The sequence below is a fragment of the Lupinus angustifolius genome, chromosome LG05 (genome assembly GCF_001865875.1).
Source record: "Lupinus angustifolius cultivar Tanjil chromosome LG05, LupAngTanjil_v1.0, whole genome shotgun sequence".
NCBI lineage: Eukaryota > Viridiplantae > Streptophyta > Magnoliopsida > Fabales > Fabaceae > Lupinus > Lupinus angustifolius.
The window spans coordinates 16,061,516-16,069,248 of record NC_032013.1 but is presented as its reverse complement, the minus strand read 5'-3'; positions in this window follow the sequence as shown (position 1 = coordinate 16,069,248).

Sequence of the window (7,733 nt, the reverse complement as noted above, 5' to 3'; positions counted from 1 at the left end):
ATTTCATTTTCATGAATTTAGACTATGTTTAATAAATTTTATGATTGATAATTTAACATGAAAAAGTATGATTTATCAAGATGATGAACTCAAAGCAACTCAATGTATAATACTTCATATCAAAAATAGGGGAAGAGTAATAAAATAATCTCTTGACTGTAGAAAATAATTATCATTATTACATCATTATCTTATTACATAAGGGAGAAAATAATTGAAAAGAGGGACAGAGAAGAGAATACCTGAAGGTTGAAAGAAGAGGATGTATAATAAAAATTGAGAAGAAAAAATGTATGCAGTGGGAAATGATAGTAATAGTGAGAAGCAAAATTATTGGTGCATCACTTTATACTTTTACAGGATCAATCATGTTTTGCACATTTTATTCAAAAAGGAAAAAGGAAAATTGTCATGATTATGTTATTCACTTATCCACGTTCAAGTTATTACACTTATCCACGTTCAAGTTATTTCACTTATCCACGTTTTATGCCATGTTTACTTCAAAATAACAAAATTGTAGCGGTTAACAATTGCTCTAGCAGTTTACAAAAGAATCATTAGTTTACATTGTTAGGCTCATAATTTATAGAAACTTTCATTTATAAATTATGAAGTATAAAATAGGTAAACACAAATTACACTATAAGTAGTTATTTTATGTTTTCCTTTTATCTATTAGTATAGATATAGATGGAGCTATGTTTTCATAACAGTAGTTGGATAGTATGAGAATGGTTAATGAGTGTGGCCTATGATAAATAAACTAGCAATGGTTATAAAATAGTACTATAAAACCTAGTCACAAAATACAACAAGAGGCACACAGATACAATAACTTGCAATTCAGACATTATTAAAGGTCTGTCATTACGTTACAGATTCAAGAGGCATGCGTATGCGATCAAATATGCCTATATTGATATCATTGCTAACTGTTAAGTGAATTCCAACGTTACAGTTTTTTTCTTTTTTGTATTTTTAGTACTAAGAGTATTCTCTGATCTGTTTGGGTAAATAACTATTCTTTTAGGGCGTATGAGTGTCTCTACTAACAAATATTGTTTATAGAAATTGAATCATTAACCTTTTGATCATTATGGGGATCTAGTCAAACTTTACGCCCTTAGGCCAACACATGGTTGGTAAAACAATTTTGGCATTTTTATACTTTGATTTTTAAGTAATTATCAATCATTACATTTATGAATTGAAATGCTAATAATAAGTCATACAATAACATCAAATATCAACGAGTGTGAATGATTAACATGATTTTTTTAATAAATACCATCCAGCTTAGATATAGAGACATGGAGCAGAAGAGATATGAGTTCTTGTTTTGAAAAGAGAAGGATAATTTTAGAATAATAAAATTATGTCCGTTCAATTACTTAATTATTCTTAAATTATGTTATTATGTTTTTACTATAGATGTCTGTTCATAATGTTGTAATTGAAATATCAATTTTGATCACTTTGAAACAATTGAATTATTTATTTGAGACTGAAGGCTCATTTTATCCTTTATAATTTTTGCAGCTACGGTTTGGTTTTGGTCATTTTATTGTGACATGGCCAAGTTTAGTGAAGGCTTCCATGTCATATTAGGGTTGTGGGATACACCACCAACAAAAGCTCTCATCATCATATAGATGGATCTGTCCACTATTCTTTAGTTTTCCGTTTTTAAGTTTCCCATGTGCCAATTTTTTTTAATCCTTCATAGCTTTTTATGATACTTTAATCCTTATTAATCAGTATTTTAAAATATATTAATATCTTTGAATAATAGTTTAAAATTTTATTTTAAGGATGAAATTGTTACTCAAAAATTGGAGGAAGTGATGAACTAATAAATATTCACTATTTTTTAAAGAGGGTACATAATCGTCCTTAACTTATACAGAATAGAATATGGAGAGAGAGTAAATAGATCAAAAGAAGGAAGGAGAAAGTGTTAAGCTCTCAACATGACTCTTGAGGACAAATTGATGTACACGGTGACCTTCACTGCAAAATTACAGTTTTGGTGTACCTTTTCTACAAACTCGGCAATGTTATAACCGAATTTCTATTATTTTTCTTCTTGGTCCCACAAAACTCAGCAATGGAGTGAGAGTTTCTATTTTTTATACATATTTTACCCAAACTCAACATCCATAATAGTATCTTTTTTTTTCTCACTCCAAAATAGGCAAGTCTCTCTCCTATCTCGGCAACCAAGTTGCCGAGTCTCTCTTAATTTTAATAATTTTGGTTTTAATGTTTTATATCTAGTTCACCCACTTATGGGCTGCACCCATGAGGACTGCAGAATTGATCCATGGGTCTAAAGTGATGAGTGAGTACATTGTGAGGAACAAAGTGATAATTTACTCCTTACATATGCAGCTTCAATAACACCTTTGAAATCTCCAATGAGGATACTTGCCACTACCAATATTTTTACAGTGTTCTCACAACCTCAAATGGCAGTTTGACAGAGGCAATAAATGTTACACTCATGATTGTTGGAAAGTAGGATAAAAGGGTAGTTTGAATTGAGAATAAACTCAAACAAACAGGCTAATAGTTTGATGGAAATCTTCCAGAATTCTAATAATTAATAATCTTCTAAGTACAGGCATCCATGATCCATAGTTTCAGAAATCAAGGTATCATCCTTAATTACTTGGCAATCTATGGAGAAGTTAAAAAGTAACTAAACTAAAAACTAATAAGAATAGTAATTTCTGAACAAAGAGAGGAGAGAGACTAAGATTCTAGGACACTCGGCAACTTAGTTGCCGAGATAGGAGAGAGACTTAAAAGAAAGAAACTCTAACATGGTTGCTGATTTTGGAGTGAGAAGAGTAAAAAAAAAAAAGGAGATACTATTCCAACAAGGTTCCCCATTTTGGAGAGAGAAGAGTAAAAAAAAAAAGGAGATACTCCATTATGGATATCGTGTTTGTGTAAAATATGTATAAAAAATAGAAATTCTCACCGCATTGCCGAGTTTTGTGGGACCAAGAAAAAAAATCGAAACTCGGCCATGCATTGCCGAGTTTGTAAAAAATGCACCACTTAGGTAAATATTTCAAAAGATGCACCAAGACTGTAATTTTTCACTCAAGGTGCACCATGTACCATCAATTTGCCGACTCTTCAGAGTTAGATCCACTTACTCCTCATCATAATCATCAATTCTATGAACATCTAATTGTATAGATCTACTCACTAATTCAAACCATTGAATTTTCCTATAATTGATGACTGAGATGATGAGTAAATTTAAAAAACTTACTCTTGGAGTAAGTGGATCCCTCCCCATATAATAAAGGGAGATATAATTTTCAATGACATATATATTTCTTTTTGTTACAATAAAATTACATTTTTGTTATTAAAAATAAAGGGAAAAAATATGTACTTATCTCTTTATTAATGAAAAAAAAAATGTTTGTTTCAGTGTTGACTCTAGCTTAGAACCCCATAAAAGAGGAGTAAAGTAATTGATGGTCCATCTCCTCCTCCTACCACTGCTTGCATCTGCAATAATCAGCCTAAAAAGAAGGGGGAAGTTTGGCTTTTTTGTAGTAAAGTTTGACTAGTATGTTTTGTATGGGAAAGTAGTCTCAAGAAGAATGTGTATTAGTAAATACCTCATTTTGATCGGGGTAAAATATTTCAAAACAAAAGATGGGGAAATTTGAATTTCAAATATTTGTGTCAATTGGACTTTTTCCCAACCCAACCAGATTAGAGTACCATAACCCTAATCCCCACTTTACTTTATAAGCCTAACTTAGTAACTAGAGCAACCCTAATCTGAAAATTGAAATATAAAAGCAAACCTAAAAAAGGAGAAAGAAGAGAGGAGAAGAAAATAGAGAGATGAGTAGTAGAAAGCTCTCACCTAATCTTCACCACATCCAAGTTCTTTTCTAGGTGCATTCACTAACCTTGTTTTTAGTCTTCTTCTTCACCACCAGTGTTGTCTCCATTGCAACTGTAACCCTAAACCCCCAATTTAATTTTAACCTAACCCTCACTCCCAAATTAATTTTGAAACCTAATCTCCAAAGTAATTTAATCTAACCCCAAATCAATTTAATCTAACCCCTAAATCCTCAATTTGTTTGATTATTTATTAATTAATGTCTATTTTCGTTTATGTTTTTTTTTATTTATTATTCTGTTTTATTATTCATTTTTTTAGTAAATATTATTTGTTTATTTAGTAGTGTATGTGTGTATTTGTGAATGTTAATAAAAAATAATATATTTTAAAAAAGAAGAATGTGAAGTAGTTCCACTATAGCCTGAGTGCTTTATCGCGCTACTTCATAACCCCACTATAGGCCTTGTGTCTTGTTGTGTTTCCTTATCTTGTGAAATAAATTTCAAATAAATTTAAAAAGGTGACATATAAAAAAAATATTTTACAAAAGAATTTTTTTTAAAAGTATGCTATTGACAGAGTGCTTTGATGCATTATTTTGCATTGTCTAAAAATGAGACGAGGTGATCCCACTATAGGTCTTGTGCCTTGTCGTGTCACCTTATCTTGTTAAATAAATTTTCAAATAAATTTAAAAGTGATGTATAAAAAATATATTTTTAAAAGTAATGTGAAGTAGTTCCACTGTAGGCGGAGTGTCTTGTCGCCCTACTTCATGTTATCAAAATAAGGTAAGATAAGCCCACTATAGGCCTTGTGATGAAAACCTCTAGGGGCTGCCTTTGATTTAAGGATCGTTCTAACTTGATCTTAGTTTTGTGAATGAGTGAATTCAGTTTAGGGAAGAAACTATGGTCTTTTAGGGTTATTCAGGTTAGGTTTGGTGTTGCGTAATTAGGTTAGGGTTTTGTGTATGTTTTGTGGGTTTGTAGCCTCGGTTTGGAAAGGTATTTTTAAAGTTGGAGGTTTTGTTTTAAGGGTTTTGGCTTATAGTAGGGATGATGATTTGTGGCTGTTTTAGGGCAAGGTAATGTGTATGGGTTCAAATCAATGTGATATGGGGTGATTTAGGGGTGGTTAGGCTCCGTTGGAATGTGTATGTTAGGGTTATATTTTGATGTGGGGCGTGGGAAGGTGTAGGCAGATTGTGATGGTTGGATAGGGAAGAAGGTGGAAAAGGAATGAGATGGAAGACGCGACAAGCATGAAAACTTGATAAGTCAAGTGTTGCTTGGCACAAGCTTAGGAAGCTTGATAAAATCTCATCAATGGCCACGACCAAAGGATAGGGTTTAGGAGAAGAGTTCTCAACTAAAACAACTCAGATTTAATCAAAATTCAACTTAACTTTATTAATGACAATTCAATTAAATAAATAGGTAATCTAAATGTCTTGGGCTGAAATAAAAGACTATGTCCTAATTAACTTGCATAATGGAAAATCCTAATTAAAACTTAGGCTAAAATAAATATGACATAATAATGTAGCTTCTAATTTAAATCATGTAAATAATAGTTGCAACCAGAATGAGTAATTTGGCCTTTGAATGAGCTCAGCCTCGGTTGAGTGTGGCTGAGTTATGAGAGAGTCCTTGGCTTGAGTTTGTTTGGTTGATTTGTTGAGTAGCTACGGTTTTGGAGAAGATAAGATAGTGAGCTAAGTCCTTTGCCAAATCATATCTATCTTTAAGTAACCAAATTTATCTTCAAGCAAGTAGGATAACAACTTTACAATCTAATTTCCGTGATTATAGCTGTGTCATCCCTAAGGCCTTTGATCAGATTTAATGATTTATGTGATGTGCATAAATCATCTATCTTTTCCTATTTTCATGCTAACCAAATCCTCATGTTGGTTGGAGAAGATTTGATTCTGCCATTTGAATTTCCATGGCTTTAGCTTCAAATGCCAAGTTTCAATGAATGGCTAAGTGTAGAAAACATTTCAGCCTTGTGAGTAGGAACAATGTTAAGTGTAGGTTCAGCCATTATCTTGGCTTTTGCCTCACTTTCCTTCTTTTCTTCTTCAATCTTAGTCCTTAGCCTCTTTTGTTCCTTATGGACTTGCTAGGGCTCTGAGGGGCTAACACCACCATGTGACCATGGTGCATAAATGAGATCTTGTTGGTGAAACCATTATGGCTAGTGTTCTTTTCATATTGCCATGGTCTCCCCAACAACATGTGGCTAGCTTCCATAGGAGCCACATCACATAAGACCTCATCATGGTACTGCCCTATGGAGAAGGGTACCATGACTTGTCTATCCACAACCAACTCACCCACATCACTTAACCATTGGAGTATGTAAGGGGTGGGATGTGGTTTAGTTTCAAGGTCTAGCTTTGACTCTAGCCTTTGGCTAACCACATTAGTGCAGCTACCTCCATCAATGATCAACATGCATACCTTGCCTTGGCCCAAACATCTTGAGTGAAATAGATTGTATTTTTGGCCCTCTTCATGCCTCTTGACTTGGCTGTCCAAGAGCCTCCTCCTCATCAAAATATCACCATCAGGCATGAATGTATCATCATCACACTCCTCTCCACTAGATGGTTCAGATTGAGACTCAACAACACCATTAGTGATCACCATTGTCCTTTTCGTAGGACATTGAGAGGCAATGTGACCATGGCCAAGACACTTGAAACACTTCTTGTTTCTAGTCTTCCCATTGATCTCCACGACTGGTTGGGTGGTTTTTAGCTACCCACGACCTCCTTGGGCCTAGGGCTCTCCCTTTTTTGCTCATTTCCAATAGTGGGATTTTAAAGTACTAGATGAGTACTTAGACTTCTTCCTCTTCATTGTTTTCTCTACCTTCATAGCTTTTTGTACTAGGTCATGTAGCTCCACATAAGGTTGCAACTCTACCACATCTTGGATTTCAGGATTCAATCCATAAAGAAATCTAGCCATTTTGCTTCACGGTCCTCATTGAGGTTGGACCTAAGCAAGGCCAACTCCATGGCTTTGAAATACTCATCAACTATTTGGGATCCTTAGTGAGCCTCTGTAGCTTGTTATGAACATCCCTGTGATAAGAACAAGGCACAAACCTCCTCCTCATTGCTCTTTTCATTTCAGCCCATGTATCAATGGCTACATCTTCACATCTCACTCTATCTTTTTGGTGTTGATCCCACTAAACCATAACATACTCTTGAAATTCAAGGGCTGCCACCTTGACTTTCTTTGCCTCTGAATAGTCATGACAATTAAAGACTTGTTCCATCTTTAATTCGCGTGCCAAGTAGGCCTCTGGATCATTCATCCCCAAGAAGCCAGGGACCTTTACTTTAACACCATCCACATCTCTATGCTCACGGTTAGGGCTTGCACTTGTACGCTCTCTTTGCCTTCTTTGCCCACGGTTTGGTCTAGTATGACCACGACTAGGGCTGCCATGGGTGTGATCTCCATGCCTCCTTCTCCCTTCACTATCATAGGCACTTGAGGATTCATGTCTCCCCTCATGCCTTTCATGTCTAGGCCTCTTCTCTCTCCTAGGCCTTCTTCTTCTTCTTCTTCTTCTTCTCTCATGGCCATTTGGATTGTCATGACTTTGTTCATCCAGCCTTCTATCATAATGGATCCTTAACTCCTCCAATTGTTGTTGAAGATTTTGGAATTGGGCATCCATCATGTTTTGCAATCTCGCGGTCATAGAGGCTGACCTTGGTGATATGGTAGGACTCCTCTTTGGACTTGACATTGATCAAGCTAAAATTAGCTCTGATGACCACTTGATGACAACCTCTAGGGACTGCCTTTGATTTAAGGGT